Source organism: Diachasma alloeum, unplaced genomic scaffold (assembly GCF_001412515.2).
Source record: "Diachasma alloeum isolate Michigan unplaced genomic scaffold, Dall2.0 Dall_scaffold_00604, whole genome shotgun sequence".
In the NCBI taxonomy this organism is placed as follows: Eukaryota; Metazoa; Arthropoda; class Insecta; order Hymenoptera; family Braconidae; genus Diachasma; species Diachasma alloeum.
This window is the reverse complement of record NW_021680736.1, coordinates 203,115-220,137: the sequence shown is the minus strand read 5'-3', so window position 1 is coordinate 220,137 and position 17,023 is coordinate 203,115. Positions and strand designations below refer to the sequence as shown.

At 38.7% G+C, this 17,023-nt stretch overlaps 1 protein-coding gene and 1 non-coding gene across 2 annotated transcripts in view; one reads left to right on the top strand and one right to left on the bottom strand.

Moving 5' to 3' along the window:
* The window catches only part of LOC107043607 (PSME3-interacting protein), a 264,201-nt gene that overhangs the window by 218,276 nt on the left and 28,902 nt on the right, over positions 1 to 17,023 (top strand). The window lies entirely within an intron of this gene.
* On the bottom strand, positions 5,420 to 5,492 carry Trnat-cgu. Its single transcript has one exon. It is a non-coding gene; the product is annotated as a tRNA-Thr (tRNA).

Here is a 17,023-nt window from a genome sequence, read left to right as displayed (position 1 = left end):
TCTCAGATTCTGATATTAAAACTGCTAATTATGCACAGCACAAGGGGCCAAGGTGTTTTGCGTGTCAGGCATATGGACACAAGGGACCAGACTGTCCCAATAAAGGGAAAGGATACTTGTGCTACAAGTGCAACCAGTTTGGGAATCACAAGGCGAGGGATTGCCCAAACAGAATTCACAATGACTATGCACCAAGTGGTTCAGGATACTCTAAGCAGACTCCAAGGTACAATTCCAATTCAAAGATTAATTACAGAAACAATTGTCGAGATCAATATAGAAGTAACGATAAAGGAACGAAAAGACCAATGAGAGGTGAAACATATGGTCCAAGTAAAAGAGGAAGATTCAATAAGAGTCGGTTCTCATATAAAAGAAACGAGAACAAACACGGGTTTAAGTCATCTCATCAATCAAACAAAAAATCCAAATCCGACGAACCCAAAGAGAAAAATAACTCCACTCAAGGTAAGGAAAAAGAAAATAATGATCAATCAAGTGCTGAAATATTTTATGCAGATAGTCAACAAGCAAATAAAAATAAGGTTCTGACAGACTTTCTGGCAGACTCAGGCGCGACCGAGCATTTAACAAATTCTAGAATTATATTTAAAACATTCAATGAATTAGATTGTGGAGTAATTAGGTGTGCTAATAAAAATGAGTCAGCGGACTTAAGAACGGAGGGAGCAGGAAAAATAGAAATTGAACTGGCGAGTGGTAAATTATTAGAAATTGACAAAGTTATTTTTGCAGAAGCTCTTAAAGCAAATCTGCTATCATTAAGAAAATTTGCCGAAATGGGATTACCAATCTACTTAGATGACAAGAAAATTGATATATTTGATCTAGTGTCGAATGAACTTTTCATCTCGGGAATTTACAGAAAACCTTACTGGATAATCGATTTAGAAATAGTAAAGTCAAACTCTATCAGTGAGAATTCTTTCAAGCAAATAAACAGGCGAGTAGTAGCAAATGTTGCTGATGTCACTGGGGGTGAGAATGAAGTGAAAAGATATCTTACCAGAAGTATCACAGCAAATTTACAGAATGCAACAAGTGAGAAAACAGACGAAATTGATAAGAGTAATGAGGAAGGAAATAAAATTGAGGAAAAGGCAAAGGAAGAAAAGCATAATGAGAAAGGGAGTGAAATCTTAATAAAAGTGAAAATAATTACTAAAGAAAAGATTCCCTATGAACAATGAAATTTTGATTACACCATTTGGGACAGGAAATTGCAAGATGTTGATGAATTACCATGGGATGATTCGGTAGAAGTTTTTCCAAAACTTTCAATTAATAAAGATAGCTATTTGAAGAATCAGAATGTCATGTTGTAGCATTGTAGATTTGGACATGCCTCAACGAGTTACCTCAAGGCATTACAAAAGAAATTCCCAGATAATAAAGAATTAAATGCAGTAAAATTCGATGATGAATTCATTAGAGATTGTGAGGTGTGCTTAACGTCTAAATTCAATAAATTATCATTCCCATCGGTGCGCAGGCGAGCAACAGCACCATTGCAAATAGTTCACTCAGATGTGATGGGGCCTATTACTCCAATTTCTCATCCTAAGGGATACAGATTTATTTCAGTGTTCATCGATGACTTCTCAAGATTCGCTATGGCTTATTCAATGAAGGCGAAAAGTGAAACTGGACGTTGTCTTGAGATGTTCATTAGGAGTGCGCGTAATTTACTGGGTTATGACGCGAAAGTATGCTATCTTAGATCAGATCAGGGAACAGAGTATACAGGCGGATATACAATTGAAGTTCTTAAGGGTCTAGGGGCGGAATTACAGTTAGCCTCCCCTGATACTCCAGAACACAACGGTGTCGCTGAGAGGTTTAATCAAACAATCCAGAAAAAGGTTAGATGCTATATGTTTGACTCAAGACTGCCAAAGGGCATGTGGGATCTGGGCTTATCAGCTGCAGTTTATGCCTACAATAGGACTCCACATAAATCAAACAATATGATAACTCCTTTAGAAAGATTCGCGCCTAATCACAGCTTTGACATTAATCAAATCAAAAGATTCGGTAGCTTAAGTTACGTAAAAATTGCTAGAAACACTGGTCCAAAGTTTGGACCTCGAGGTGTAGGTATGGTCTTGGTTGGATATACTCCAACAGGGTATCAACTCTTAAAGCCAGAGCTAGGGAAGTATTATGAAAGCAGACATGTTAAATTCAATGAAAAATTAGTATATGGGGATAAATACAAGGGAAACGGTATCAAAGATTTCCCAGACTATGAAGAAAAGGAGAATAAAGATGAATGGTTTGTTAAGTTCGAAAAGAATCGAGGAGAGACCGAGGATTCTTTAAAACCGGAGGGAGAGATAAAACGCAAAAGAGGTAGACCAAAGAAAGAAGTTTCAGAACAAAACACTATCAAGAAAGTGAAAACAGTTGACATAAAAGATAAAATAATAAATGATAATAGCTTTTCAGAGTTGGAAATTGATGAGAACATGAAAGGAAATGTTTTCTACACTAGTGTTATCAGTAATGTAGGCGAGATAGATTTAGCTCAAAAGGAAGATGAATTGTATCATGCACTTTGAGCAAACATAAATGAAGATCCCTCAAATTATCAAGAAGCTATAAACAGTAAAAATAAAGATTCTTGGTTAAATGCGGTTGATGAAGAATTAAACTCGTTAGAAAGAAATCAAGTATGGAAAATTGTCAAAAGACCTCTAAGTATGATGAATGGAAAAAGATTAAATGTCATTGATTCAAAATGGGTTTTTAAGTGTAAAAATGAGGCAAATGGAAAAATAAGATTCAAAGCGAGACTAGTAATCAGAGGTTTCAAGGATAAGAACATTTATGAATTAAGGGAAACTTATGCTCCAGTAGCTCGTTTACCTCTAGTGAGAATAGTTATATCGATTATAAACAAATATAATCTAGAGGTGTGTCAGTTAGATGTTAAAACTGCTTTCCTCAATGGCGTAATAGATGAAGAAATTTACATGGAAATTCCAGAAGGAACTAATCATACTGACAAAGATACGTAAGAAAATGTGTGCAAATTGGAGAAAGCACTTTATGGTCTTCGTATCAGTCCCAAACGGTGGAATGTAAAATTCACTGAAGTAGCTTTAAGTATGGGTCTGCAGAACTCGGATTTAGAACCTTGTTTATTCACTTGGCGAGATGAAGACAAGTTCTTGCTTCTGCTACTTTATGTAGATGATATGTTATTAGCGAGTAATGATAACGATAAATTGGCTGAAGTAAAGAGTAACTTATGTAGCGAATTTGAAATGACAGTCCTGGGAGAACCCAAGGAATTCTTGAGCCTGACTATTAGGCGGGACAGAAAAAATCAGATTATCAAATTAAATCAGGAAAATTATATTCAAAAGATATTAAGTAGGTTTGGCTTTGATAAAGCATATCCACAACATACACCAATGAATACTTCTGAAGTAGCTGATAATGAGAGAAAATTAAGAGAAACAGAATATGATAGTGGGACTTTGGAAAGGACAGAAACAAAAGCAAACATTCCTTATAGAGAGGCTGTAGGTAGTCTTTTGTATTTGGCTGGTGCTACGAGACCAGACATTGCATATGCAGTCAATGTAATGAGCAGACATCAAGTAAATCGTAAAGAAAGTGATTGGGAAATGGTAAAAAGAATTTTTCGGTATCTGAGACGTACTACGGGCTTAGGTCTGAGATATTCAGGCGAGACCAATGGCATTCAGGGTTATTCTGATGCGAGTTTTTCTGATTGTAAAGATTCAATCACAACTTGTGGATTTTTGATTAGACTGTTTGGTGATTCGATCATTTGGCGAACTCACAAACAAACTACAGTAGCACTTTCTACGTGTGAAGCTGCGTATGTTGCAATGAGTGAGGCGAGTCGAGAAATGATGTCGTTGCACAACTCTTTAAAACTGATACTGGTTGTTCCCCCCTGTTCCAATGATCTTAAGGTGTGATAATAAATCTGCTATTGTGAGTGCAGAAACAAATGGAGGAATGAAATTGAGACAAATTGTAGAGAACAAATTACATTATGTAAAGGAATGTGTTAAAAGGAATTATATAAAAATCATTTGGATTGGTTCAAGGGATCAGCTAGCTGATGTTTTCACCAAACCATTGACGTTTGAAACACACAAGCGTTTGATGGACCTAATAATGAAAGTAAATATTTAAATTATTTTTCTTTCTGTTTGTCTGGGAAATAACTGAATTGGCGAGACCTTTCTTGGAGAGATAAAACTGGCGAGATGGAAAAACTAATGAGATTAAACTGACGAAATTACCTGGCGAGAATACTCAGGCGAGATAAAGTTACCAAATAAGAAACTTTGTGATAAACGAGAACAGATTATTAGGAGAGAAAAAGACTGGAGAGGAATCAAGGATACTGTCTATGGCGGGNGTGCCTCGACCGTTGTCGCATTACGTTGCTGAATAAAGCTTAATTACTTTTACGATAATAAAACTGTGTTTAATCGTTATTTCAATCCTAAATAACCCTTCAAGTACACATCACATGTTACTTGTGCCCGTGAAAATGTGGGGAATTTAAAGATTTGGTTCGTGGAAAATTGCACGCCATCTCTCAGTCGTGCTTTAAAAATTCATTGTCTACTGAATAGTCTTAAAACAATCAAAAACAATAGTAAAAAAAACAGAAAAACAAAAGAAACAAAAATGATTTGTATGAAAGTGTTGAGGGGAAATAAAAAGTGAAAAATAATTTTTCTCTATCCCGGTAAATTTTCTTCTTTTCTCTTCTCTCCTTCCCATCATCATTTTTTCCAACTGGACAAGAAGTACATTGACCGCAAACCGATGCCACATTATAGTGCATATATCCATTCATTCGTTGAATCATCATCTTACTTGATGCTAAGTATCAACTGCACCTCTTTAATGCACTCATGCGAATGCTCCCTCTCACCCTTCTAACGCTTTTTCCTCCATTGATCGGATAATTATTTCACCTCGAAAAATTCCGAATTATCTTAAGAAGGAATCGTTTTCGGAAAAATATGGATTAATTGATATTTTCTATAGATAATTTGTTGAGGTACAAAAAAGTTCCATCATATTTTTATAAAAACCACATCTTCCTGAGATGAGTATGATACATATATATATATATATATATATATATATATATATATATATATATATATCATACTCATATATATATAAAAAAAAAATTCTTAGAGAATTAGAATTTAGAGAGAAAAAATTTCCGCTTCACCCAGCCGGGAATCGAACCCGGGGCTCCCAGATACGCGCCGGGCACTCTTACCGACTAAGCTACCGGGCTCATATATATATATATATATATATCATACTCATATATATATAAAAAAAAAATTCTTAGAGAATTAGAATTTAGAGAGAAAAAATTTCCGCTTCACCCAGCCGGGAATCGAACCCGGGTCTCCCAGATACGCGCCGGGCACTCTTACCGACTAAGCTACCGGGCTCATATATATATATATATATATCATAAATATGCATAGCGTAAATATACGCCTCCATATACACTACATGTGGCTCTGCTACTCGCCTTTTCTCTGAGAGGCCACTGCGTCAAATCGGAGGCGACTAGGTACCTCTGGGTTTAACCCAACTTTTTGAAATGGGCGATTCCACAATTCTGGAGTTCAGGACGCTACGCACACCACACACATTTCGCGATGTTAAAACCCAAAGGGATTTAACTCGGAAGGAGTGTTTTCCGAGCGGGGGACCGAAAAATTTTCAAAAATCGGAGGCGACTAGGTACCTCTGGGTTTAACCCAACTTTTTGAAATGGGCGATTCCACAATTCTGGAGTTCAGGACGCTACGCACACCACACACATTTCGCGATGTTAAAACCCAAAGGGATTTAACTCGGAAGGAGTGTTTTCCGAGCGGGGGACCGAAAAATTTTCAAAAATCGGAGGCGACTACGTCTGTTTGATGTGGCGGAGGCCAGTTGTAATTGCGTGCAAAATCTATATATATATATTCCATAGTATAAGACATATTAATGTACGCTAGAGGAGGGGGGACGAGATCTGCGCATGCGCACGATCGGTCGGTTGTAACGTGTGAGCAACACATTCCTGTTCGTGACGTGTTGGGCGCTAGACGCGAGGAGAAAGACGTGCCTTTATAATAAACTTGCTTTTAACGAATACAGTGTGTTAAGTTATTGTGTCCCAATCCCGCATAATCTATCAGGTTGAGTCCCGTCTGAACCTCTGACGAGGTAGGACGTGTTTTGAATTCGCTCTGCGAAACGGTCCAAGTAGATAACGTGTTGAACAGATATCTACGATACAGTGTTTCTTACGGCGAGTTTAGCCCATTCTGGGCAACCAACTGTTAATCTCTCCTAAAACTTTTTCCGCTCTAAATGAAAAAAATGGAGGAAACAACAACAACAAAAAACAATGAAGACAGTACATCAGTCTCCCAGAACTTGAAAGAGCGATCATTCGCACAAGTAACAAGGATCACACAAGAACTAGAACAGTTTCCTAGTGAGGAGCAAGGTGTTATAATCAGTGCAATACAGGGTACTAAGATGGAGGAATACATCTATGCAGAGGGCGACTTAGTGGGTCCACCCAATGTTGTAGCAGCTCTCAGAATTCCAGGAAATCGAATATCGATTTACCTCAAGTCGTCTGAATTTGTTGACAAACTCACGGCACCGGATACCAATATATACATAGGTGACCACAGACTCGACATTACCCCAGAGAAAGCCAAAACCGTGAAAATTATTCTGTCAAATGTCGCTCCCCGCATTCCGCATGCGGCTATCGAAGAAGCCTTCAGGGACATGAGAATTGAGCCGGCATCCAAGGTCACTGCAATCGCCTTCAACCTCGATAGGAAAGGGTATACTGTGACGAGCTCTAGGAGACAAGTGCTGGTAAGAGAGGAAGATAAACATAAAATCTCCGAGAACGTTAAGTTACTCATCCAGGTACCCAGTACGTGTTCTCAACCATCATCGACAATCATTCATGCTACAAGTGTAAACAAACAGGGCACATTTCTAAGAACTGCCCACAAAGTACAAGACCTACACAGAAACGTAGTATGGCCTACAGGCTATCACAACAAAGAGAGGATTTTCCCTCCTCTCCACCGGTCCTAGAAGCAATGAATGGAGACAGTGACCTCAGCACGCAACAACAGACAATCCTGGAGTCAGATGACAACAATGTAAACAATGGAGATGACGATGACAATTCACAAACTACAACCCAAGTATTCATGGAAACAGAATCTTCCAGCCACTCGAAACGTCCCTAAAATGACGTAGAGGAGGAGCTTGGTAACACGGACAGCAAATCTAAAGGAGACAACGAAGAATTTGAGGCTCCACTCGAACCTGTGAGAAGAAGCAAGAAAGCCAAAATTGGGAAATCCCGGTTACTCACTAAGGAGTTCATGAAGTCGCACTCGCAGTCTGCAGCTAGGGTAATAAAGAAGAGCCCACAGGATTACTGCCTAGACTATGAGCAATTCATTGACTTCGTAGATAGATCGTTCGAAGTCAAGGACATCCGAAAACTTGCAGAAGTGAGCCGAAAGAATCCAGCTGAACTCACTAACACTCTGAGGTGTTTGCATCTCTATGTAGGGGATATTACCTTCAAGGGCAGAATACCGAGCCTGGCAAACAAACTGGAGGATATCGCTAACAATCTGGAGGAAGACGGTTATCTGACAGCATCATCCCAAAACTAATCACTATAATGGCTGAACAACAATCATCACAGCAACACCAACAACAACAATTCGAGCAACCTACGCATCAATGCAACCTGAATGCCCTATTCTGGAACATCAGGGGTATTAATAGTCATCGAGAAGACATCGAGCGCATGCTGGAAGACGTCGATATCTTCATGGGAGTGGAAACCAAACTCAACCCGACAGACGAGAGAACCTACAAACATCCAGGCTTTCGTATACACCGCGTTGACAAACCTATCACACCGGATCGAACAGGCCAAGGAGGTATCATATTCTTCATTAAAAATCATTTGTCCTTTAAAATTCATAAAAATCTTGTTAATCCCTACCCCAGCGTTGAAATTGCAGCTATAGAAATTAACAATGTACAACCGGTGATAAATATACTGGTGTGCTATAGAAATCCGGAACACAGTTTAGATTATGAACATTCGGGGAAAATCATAGATATCTATCGACAATTCGACAAGTGTATTTTGGTTGGCGATTTCAATGCACACCACACACCGTGAAATTGCGTAAAAGATAAACCAGATGGGTTGAGACTATATGATCTAATCATAAAAAACAATATTTTCTTACACAACTTCGATACGTATACACACTTAGATATATACAGGGGGAAGAAATCCAATATAGACTTAGTGATGAGTAGTCCAGATAAAGCAGACATAATAACTGTTGAAGTACAGGATGAAACGAGTGGTTCAGATCATTATCCGATAAACATCAAACTCAGTGTTAAAAAAACTCAATATATTAAAAAAACGTTTAAGATCACCTCAGTGAGAACTGATTGGGAAAAACTTGTAATCCTGTTAACAGCATCATTTCAGTCATTTTTAACAGTAGCATTTGAAAAACTCAGTCCCATAGAAAAATATAAATATTTCATAGAAGTTATTGTCTCTAATGTGGCGCGATGCACTCCGAGGAGACAAAGGGTACCAGCAAAAATTCACAGAAATCCGGTTAAGTGGTGGGACTCAGAGTGTGATAGGGCTCAGAGGCTCCGCAGGGCCGGGTATAAAAAGTGGAGACTGACGAAGAGATTTTCGGAACTCTTGACCTACAAGAGATCCATTGCCGTCACTAGGAGAACGTTTAAACAAAAGAAAAGACAATGTTTCAGGCAACTCTCCGAAAAATTAAACGCTAGAACAAAATGTAAATATCTCTGGAATACGTATAAAGTCCTGAAGAATTCATGGGTGAATGCGACTACGCATACTCCCAGAAATCATGTTGAGATACAGAAAATGATCTTGGAGACCTTGAGGAAACTGAGTCCCGACGGATGTCCCATTAATCCCAATCATATCCCTTACACTGACCATAACCCTCTTTTTGATCAGTCCTTCTCCTTTGACGAATTCAATTACGCATTACACCACAGAAACAGCGGTTCAGCCCCGGGGCTTGATGGCATAGATTACACACTTCTCAAGAAAATTCCAGTACAGTTGAAGCTTATTTTACTAGACATTTTCAATGAATTTCATATATCCGGAGATTTTCCTCCCGAATGGAGGCACTCATATCTACATTTTATCCCCAAACCCAATAATACTGGAGTGAGGCCTATTGCCCTCACTTCGTGTGTCCTCAAGCTATACGAATCCATCATAAAAAACCGTCTCCAGTGGTGGGTCGAGCGCAATGCCAGCCTTCCCCAGGCATAAACAGGGTTCAGATCAGAACTCTCTACCCGGGATAACTTAGTCAATCTCACACTCTATGTTGAGGATTCCTTTAGGGCCCAAGAACAAAAACTAGCTGTCTTCCTGGATGTCACTGGAGCATTTGACAACGTCGTCGGGGATATCCTACTAGATATCCTTGCCGAGGTCGGCTGCTCCAGTTCCATTATAAAATTTATAAAATTCCTCACCCACAAGAGAGTACTCCACTGTGAGGCCCTTAGAGATAGCACGAGAAGTATTTACAGGGGGGTTCCACAGGGAGGAGTGCTCTCTCCAATATTATACACGATATATACCAGGGGAATCATCAGAAAAGTTCATCCCAGCATAGAATCCTTTCTCTTTGCCGATGACATCGCATTGTTCATGCGTGTTTCTGATCTAGAAACTGACAAATCCGTCCTAGAGAGCTCAATTGACCAAGTCACCGGCAACCTAAAGGCCCTAGGCCTAGACATAGCACCACAAAAAACAACCGTCTTGCGTTTTAGCAAAAACGGCTCACCACCTGAGAACACCCGAATCAGAGTAGGTGATCACTCCATTAAATCATCTGCAACGGCGAGATTCTTGGGTATTCACTTCGACGAGAGACTAAAATTCGATTATCACATCTCCTTGCTTCAGCAGAGGTGTCTAAAAGCCTTGAATATCATCAAATTTTTGCGAGGAACCTGGTGGGGTACAGATCCAGAAACTCTGTTAGGACTTTATAAAAGTTACGTCCGGTCTATCCTTGACTATGGTCTGATCATGTACTTCCCCAATACCAAAAAATTTCAATCAAAGCTCGAATCTATACAGTTTACAGCCATTAGGTTTGTCATGAGATACAGGCGTAGCACTCCCACCAATGTATTAATTGGGGAATCCAAACTCATGCTGATAAAAGATAGGGCTTACTTCTTATGCAAGACTTATCTGATCAAAGTCCTTAGTAACAAGTCGACTCAAGTTTACGACACCATCTCCCTTATCTTTAAGGAAAAGAGGACCAAAATACTCCACAGGGATAAACTGATCTCCAAGAGTATCAGAGAGGTACTTCAATTGGAAAATATCCTACATACTGATGACAATTTTCACATATTCCTACATTCCTATGACACCCTTTTCACCTCCATAACAACCAAAGACCATTTGGGACCTACCCTCCAATCCCTTCCTGCTCCTAACGAGGCCCTGACACATGAACTGAAACTGAATTATCGGGATTGGAACATCATTTATACGGACCCACACAGTGACACCCTGCTCCCACGTATTCTGCTTCAGGGTCCGTAGTACGGTAGTAAGGACCCTGAAGCAGAGTGCCCGGCGCGTATCTGGGAGACCCGGGTTCGATTCCCGGCTGGGTGAAGCGGAAATTTTTTCTCTCTAAATTCTAATTCTCTTAGAATTCTTTAATGCCTAAAGGAGGTTAGGCGGTGTATGAGATGAATTTGAGAGTGAATTTCTGTGGTTCCCGGTAGCTTAGTCGGTAAGAGTGCCCGGCGCGTATCTGGGAGACCCGGGTTCGATTCCCGGCTGGGTGAAGCGGAAATTTTTTCTCTCTAAATTCTAATTCTCTTAGAATTTTTTTTTTTTTTTTTCAGGGTCCGTAGTACGGTAGTAAGGACCCTGAAGCAGAATACGTGGGAGCAGGGTGTCACTGTCCAAACCTGGGCATTGACAACTCCATCATTCTGGACTCCCACTGCTCTGTTTATACTTCGGAGTGCATGGCGCTAAACCTAGCTCTAGACATAGCCAATAAAAACAGAGAATCCAATCACCTCGTGCTCTCGGACTTCCTCAGTGCGCTCCAAAGCCTGGAATCCATCCAGTTTCACCCGCATATAAATCCCTACATTTTGACCGCGAAGAAAAAATATCAAGAATTCATGAAAAATAATATTAATGACACCAAAGTTGTCTTTCGGTGGATTCCTGCACACAGGGGGATCGAAGGCAACGAGACAGCGGACACCCTAGCTAAGAATGCGGAACTTAGTGCTATAAAAATGCTCGTCCCACCAACAGATTTTAAGGCTCGATTTAAGAAAGAGGGACACAGTAATACTAGAGATTTCATTCAAATACAGTCAGAGCGAGAGCCCAAACCAACAGGAAAATCATTTTTTGAGTCTTATTGGAAAAATAGCTCGCAGCATTGGTTCCTCAAGAGCAAGCTTCCCAGGGAGCTTGTGGTTTCGGTAAACAGGGCTCGAGCTGATCATTATCATCTCAACAAGTCTCTATACAGAATAGGCATAGTAGATAGTCAGGAATGCGGATGTGGAGCTGAAGTCCAGGACATCAACCACGTCATATGGAAATGCCCAGAATATTCTAGTCAAGAAAGAGACTTAATGATTGAGAGACTTGTCAAGCACAAGTGTCCTAGATCATTCACCATTTCTACATTCCTGGTGGCGAAAGATCTTGAACCCCTAAAATTTATACATCAGTTAATTAAAAAATGTAAAATTAGAATTTAAGGAAAATATTCACCATTGTTAATAACGAAGAACCAAATCGATAACAAATATGTTAATACCTTACTATCGAATGTAAATAACCCTGTGTAGGTTAATACAATTACAATAAATAAAAAAAAAAAAATCTATCAGGTTATGGGCGACAGTCACGCTTCAAGTGCGCAATAATAAAATTTAAAAAAACTGAATAAAAGCTGAGTATAAGTGAAAAAGGAAAAACTCAAGTGGAAGCCAGGATAACCACGAGGACCTGAGGGGTGTGATTCGAGCCCAGAGGGACAAGAAAAATGGAAAATCAAGACAAGACGATGAGTAAGTAAAGTGACTAACAAAAAGGAAAAGGAAAATCCAAGAAATAAGCATCTCCAAGACGGCAATGGAAATTGCATCATCCCGAGAGCTTGGCGGGAACAACGAGTAAACCGGTCACAAAAATGGCCGACAACCATGAGTAACCGACGCGTCTAGAACAATTTTCGTTAGAGGCCTAAATAAAAGTCAATTAAAAAGTTGGGAAAAATTAAATTAAAAGAATGACGATAATTAAGTTTTTCATGTAAATGGGGATGAGCTAGGAGAGTTGACGAGCTGAAAAACATTAAAAATAAAAATAAGGAATTTGACGAGGGACGAGCGGAAAGGGGGGTCGGTTGGCGTGGTGGGTGCGTTGCTGGAACGGCGGCGCGTAGTAATACATCAAGTAGAGCCCACTGAGATGGTAACGCGCATATAACACATAAAGTAGAGTCCACTAGCATGGCGACGCGTAGTAATACATAAAAATAGTGCTCATGCATGAGAGCACGTGTTCCAGCCAAACCCGACGAGAAAAAGAAAAGATAAATAACTCAAAATCTCTATTGTTTGAAATTGAATCCAAATCATTAAGTTGATTAAAATTACCACAGGTGACGACTTGTGGGAGTTGTGGAGGAATTTGACCTTTTCCTTCGGATTTGACGAATTTCACAGAGGAGAAGATGTTCTCAAGGTGATAGAGAATACTCTATTTACGAAAAGATAAAATCAAGTGTTACAAATATGGTGAGTTGACGTGAATTGATGAGAGGTCAGGATGAGAAGGAAATGAGAAATGGATGAGTAGTGCGATTGAGTGGTTGTGAGGATATTGGCTAGCAAATATTATCACAACTTAAACCGGCACCAAAAATTCGAATTAAAATTAAAATTAAAATTAATAATAATAATAAAAAAATGCTAGTTATAAAATATATATATACATATATATATATATATATATATATATATATATATATATATATATATATATATATATATGTATATGTTCAGAATCATATCTGAAATCAAGATGTTCCATACGGTTGATTAGCGGTAGAACGTTTGATCGTTCAACGTTTGAAACTGATCGACCTTTGGGCACAAATTATTCTTTGTGTACATTTCTCATTTGTATTCGAAGCTCTCATGATGACAAAAATAGCAATGATGATGTGACTGCTGAAACTCTGAAAATCAATCTATCACACAAGGGGCTATCAGTTAAACGAGATTATAAATTAGATAAAAATACCCGATATGAATACTTCTATGATTATTTCAAGAAGTAAGATCTCACAGACTTTCACATGTTATAGATAATACACTAAAATTCAAAGGAGATCACAAGACTTTGGACGAGCACAAATTCAAAGTAAGAGATATATTAATTAATCACATAGATAAAGATTATCATTCTAAAATAGTATCAATTCAAGATCCTTTTGTAATACTAAACAAACTCAAAGAGATCAAGAAATTTGAGAACAATATTTCTTCATACTCTGTAAAATTGAAAATTACAAGCATGAGATATGATAAGACTAAATGTACAGCTGTTGAGTTTTGTGATAAATTTGAAGAAGCTATTCGTAATTACGAAAATTCACCTGATGCTACCCCTTTGTCTGAAGAAGAGAAAAGAGACGCGCTTAAGAATGCCATTATTAAGTTTGTACCAACGGTACAGTTATTACAGTCCTCAGCCAAAATAAAAAATGAGCCACCCCTGACATATGACCAATTGAAAACAGTTATGAGACAGGAAGAAGCGATCAGGAAACAGGACGAGCCTAACAGCGGTGAGGTAAAAACCGCAAACTTTGCAGCTCAAAGAACGCGATGTTTCGAGTGTGGAGGATTTGGTCATTTTGGTCGAGAATGTCCAGGCCGAGGAAAGGGAAAACTCTGTTATAATTGCAGAGACTATGGTCATACCGCCAAAGAGTGTTTAAAATCAGGTGAGGCACACAAATCCAAAGTAGATACTAAATATAACAGTTCGCGAGGCAGAGGTTTCCGTGGAGCTGGGCGCGGAATTGGGTCATTGAAGAGAAGATTAAGCGGTGCGAGTAGCCCCAGGGGTGCGAAAAGGGGTAGATTTAACAAGCATGTAACCAGAGGAAATTACAAATATACTAAATCCAAAGTTGATACAAAATCCAGTAAGGAAGACTCAGGCAAAACCTCAACAACAGATAACAAAGAAAAGGATAAGTCAATTATGAACGATTCAGAAAAATACATAGACGTGAATGATGAACCATGTGTAGGTCAGGCAATGCATGTGGGAGTAAATCTCCGTAAAAATAAGTTTATCACTAAATTTCTAGTAGATTCTGGTGCTACTGAGCACTTAACAAATTCAAAGCTAATATTCAAGTCGATTGACGAGCAAACAAAGGGTGTGATTAAATGTGCTAATAAAAATGAAAATGCGGACTTGACAACGGAGGGAGTCAGTCAGGTAGGAATCGAATTGTTAAATGAAAAGAAATTTATGATAGACGAGGTTATATTTGCTGATCCTCTTCAAGCTAACTTACTGTCATTAAGAGCTTTCGCAGAAATGGGTCTTGGTATTTATCTAGATAACAAAAGAATAGACATATTTAACCCAGTTTCTAATGAATCATTCATCTCCGGTATGTATAGAAAACCATATTGGATTATAGATTTGGAAATAAATAAGTATAGTCAGGTCAGTAACCAATTTCAGAAGAATACAGCTAGGCGAGTTAATATGGTAAGAGGTGAGACTGCGATAAGAAAATATATGACGCGTAGTGTCACAGCTAAGCTAGATGAAGTTTCAGATAAGGAAATCCCAATTGAAAGTGGCGAGCAAATAGTAGAACCATCAACCGAGGCGATAGACAGTAAACAAACTGAAGTGGAACGAGACGACAATTTAGTCAGTATAGAAAACCCCAAATCAACTTTAAATCCTCTCATACACTCGAACTTTGATTTCTCAATTTGGGACAGGAAAATAAATAATGCATATGAGGTAAGACTTTACGAAAGTGACGAGACTTTTGATACGTTTGTGGATGATATCGATAAACTTCGTAGTAATCATAATAAAGCCTTAATGTGGCATGCTTCAATAGCATATCTCAAAGCAATTCAATTAAAATTCCCGGATAANCTTTAAATCCTCTCATACACTCGAACTTTGATTTCTCAATTTGGGACAGGAAAATAAATAATGCATATGAGGTAAGACTTTACGAAAGTGACGAGACTTTTGATACGTTTGTGGATGATATCGATAAACTTCGTAGTAATCATAATAAAGCCTTAATGTGGCATGCTTCAATAGCATATCTCAAAGCAATTCAATTAAAATTCCCGGATAACAAAGAATTAAGAGACGTGATTTTTGACGAGTCAATAATGGAGTGTGAGGTTTGTTTAGTTTCTAAATTCAATAGACTCCCATTCCCAAAGATAAGAAGTCGAGCAACAGAACATTTGCATGTAATACACTCTGACGTAATGGGGCCAATATCTCCAACCACATATCCGAAAGGATACAGGTTTATATCAGTCTTCATTGAAGATAAATCGAGATTTGCAATGGCATACCCCATGAGAGCGAAGAGTGAAACAGGTCAGTGTTTTGAAATGTTTGTCAGGAGTTATAGAAACTTGTTGGGACACGATGCGAAGGTCTGTAATCTTAGGTCAGATCAAGGGACAGAATTTACCGGAGGACATACAGTTGAGGTATTGAAAAGATTAGGTGCGGAATTACAACTGGCGGGTCCGAATACTCTGGAACATAATGGCGTCTTGGAAAGATACAACCAGACAATCCAGAAGAAGGTCCGTACGTACATGTTTGACGCGAAACAACCTGAAAACATGTGGGATTTGGCTCTGTCAGCCGCTGTATAGGCGTATAATCGAACTCTTCACAAATCTAATGAAATGAAAACTCCATTAGAAGAGTTTGCACCGAAACATAGCTTTGATATTAATCAGATAAAGAGATTTGACTGTTTTGCGTACATGAAAGTTCAGAGAAAAGTAGGACCTAAATTTAGAGGAATAGGTGTGAGAGGTGTTCTGGTTGGTTACACTCCAACAGGATACATATTGCTGAAACCAGAAGAAGGCAAATTCTATGAAAGTAGACATGTTAGGTTCAATGAGAAAAAGGTTTATGGTGACAAGTACAAGAGAAGTGAGATCAAAGATGTCCCAGAAGTTCAAGAAGTGATAAACAAGGAGGATTGGTTTGTAGGTTTTGACAAGGGTTCACGCGATATTGATGAGACATTCAAATCGGAGGAGGTAGCAAAGAGAAAAAAAGGTAGGCCGAGGAAGGTGACTCCAAGGACAGCGATTACCTATCGACGTGAGTTTAAGTTCTGGATTATTTTTGGCGTGTTTATCACAGGGCGAGGACGAGTTAGGTCTGGACAATTCAACTGACGAAGTTTGTCACGCTCTCCTTGGTGATATCAATTCAGATCCAATCAATTTCAAAGATCCCATGCAGGGCGTAGAAAAGAATAAATGGACAGTTGCTATAGAAGGAGAATTAAATTCAATGAATAAAAATAATGTATGGAAAATTGTAGACAGACCTATTTGTAATCAAAATGGTCAGAAAGCTAATATAATTGATTCGAGATGGATCTTTAAACGCACGTTAGAAAGGACAGGGAAGACGCGTCATAAAGCAAGATTAGTTATTCGAGGTTTTAAAGATGGAAATGTTTACGAACTAAGAGAAACTTATGCTCCAGTATCCAGAATGCAC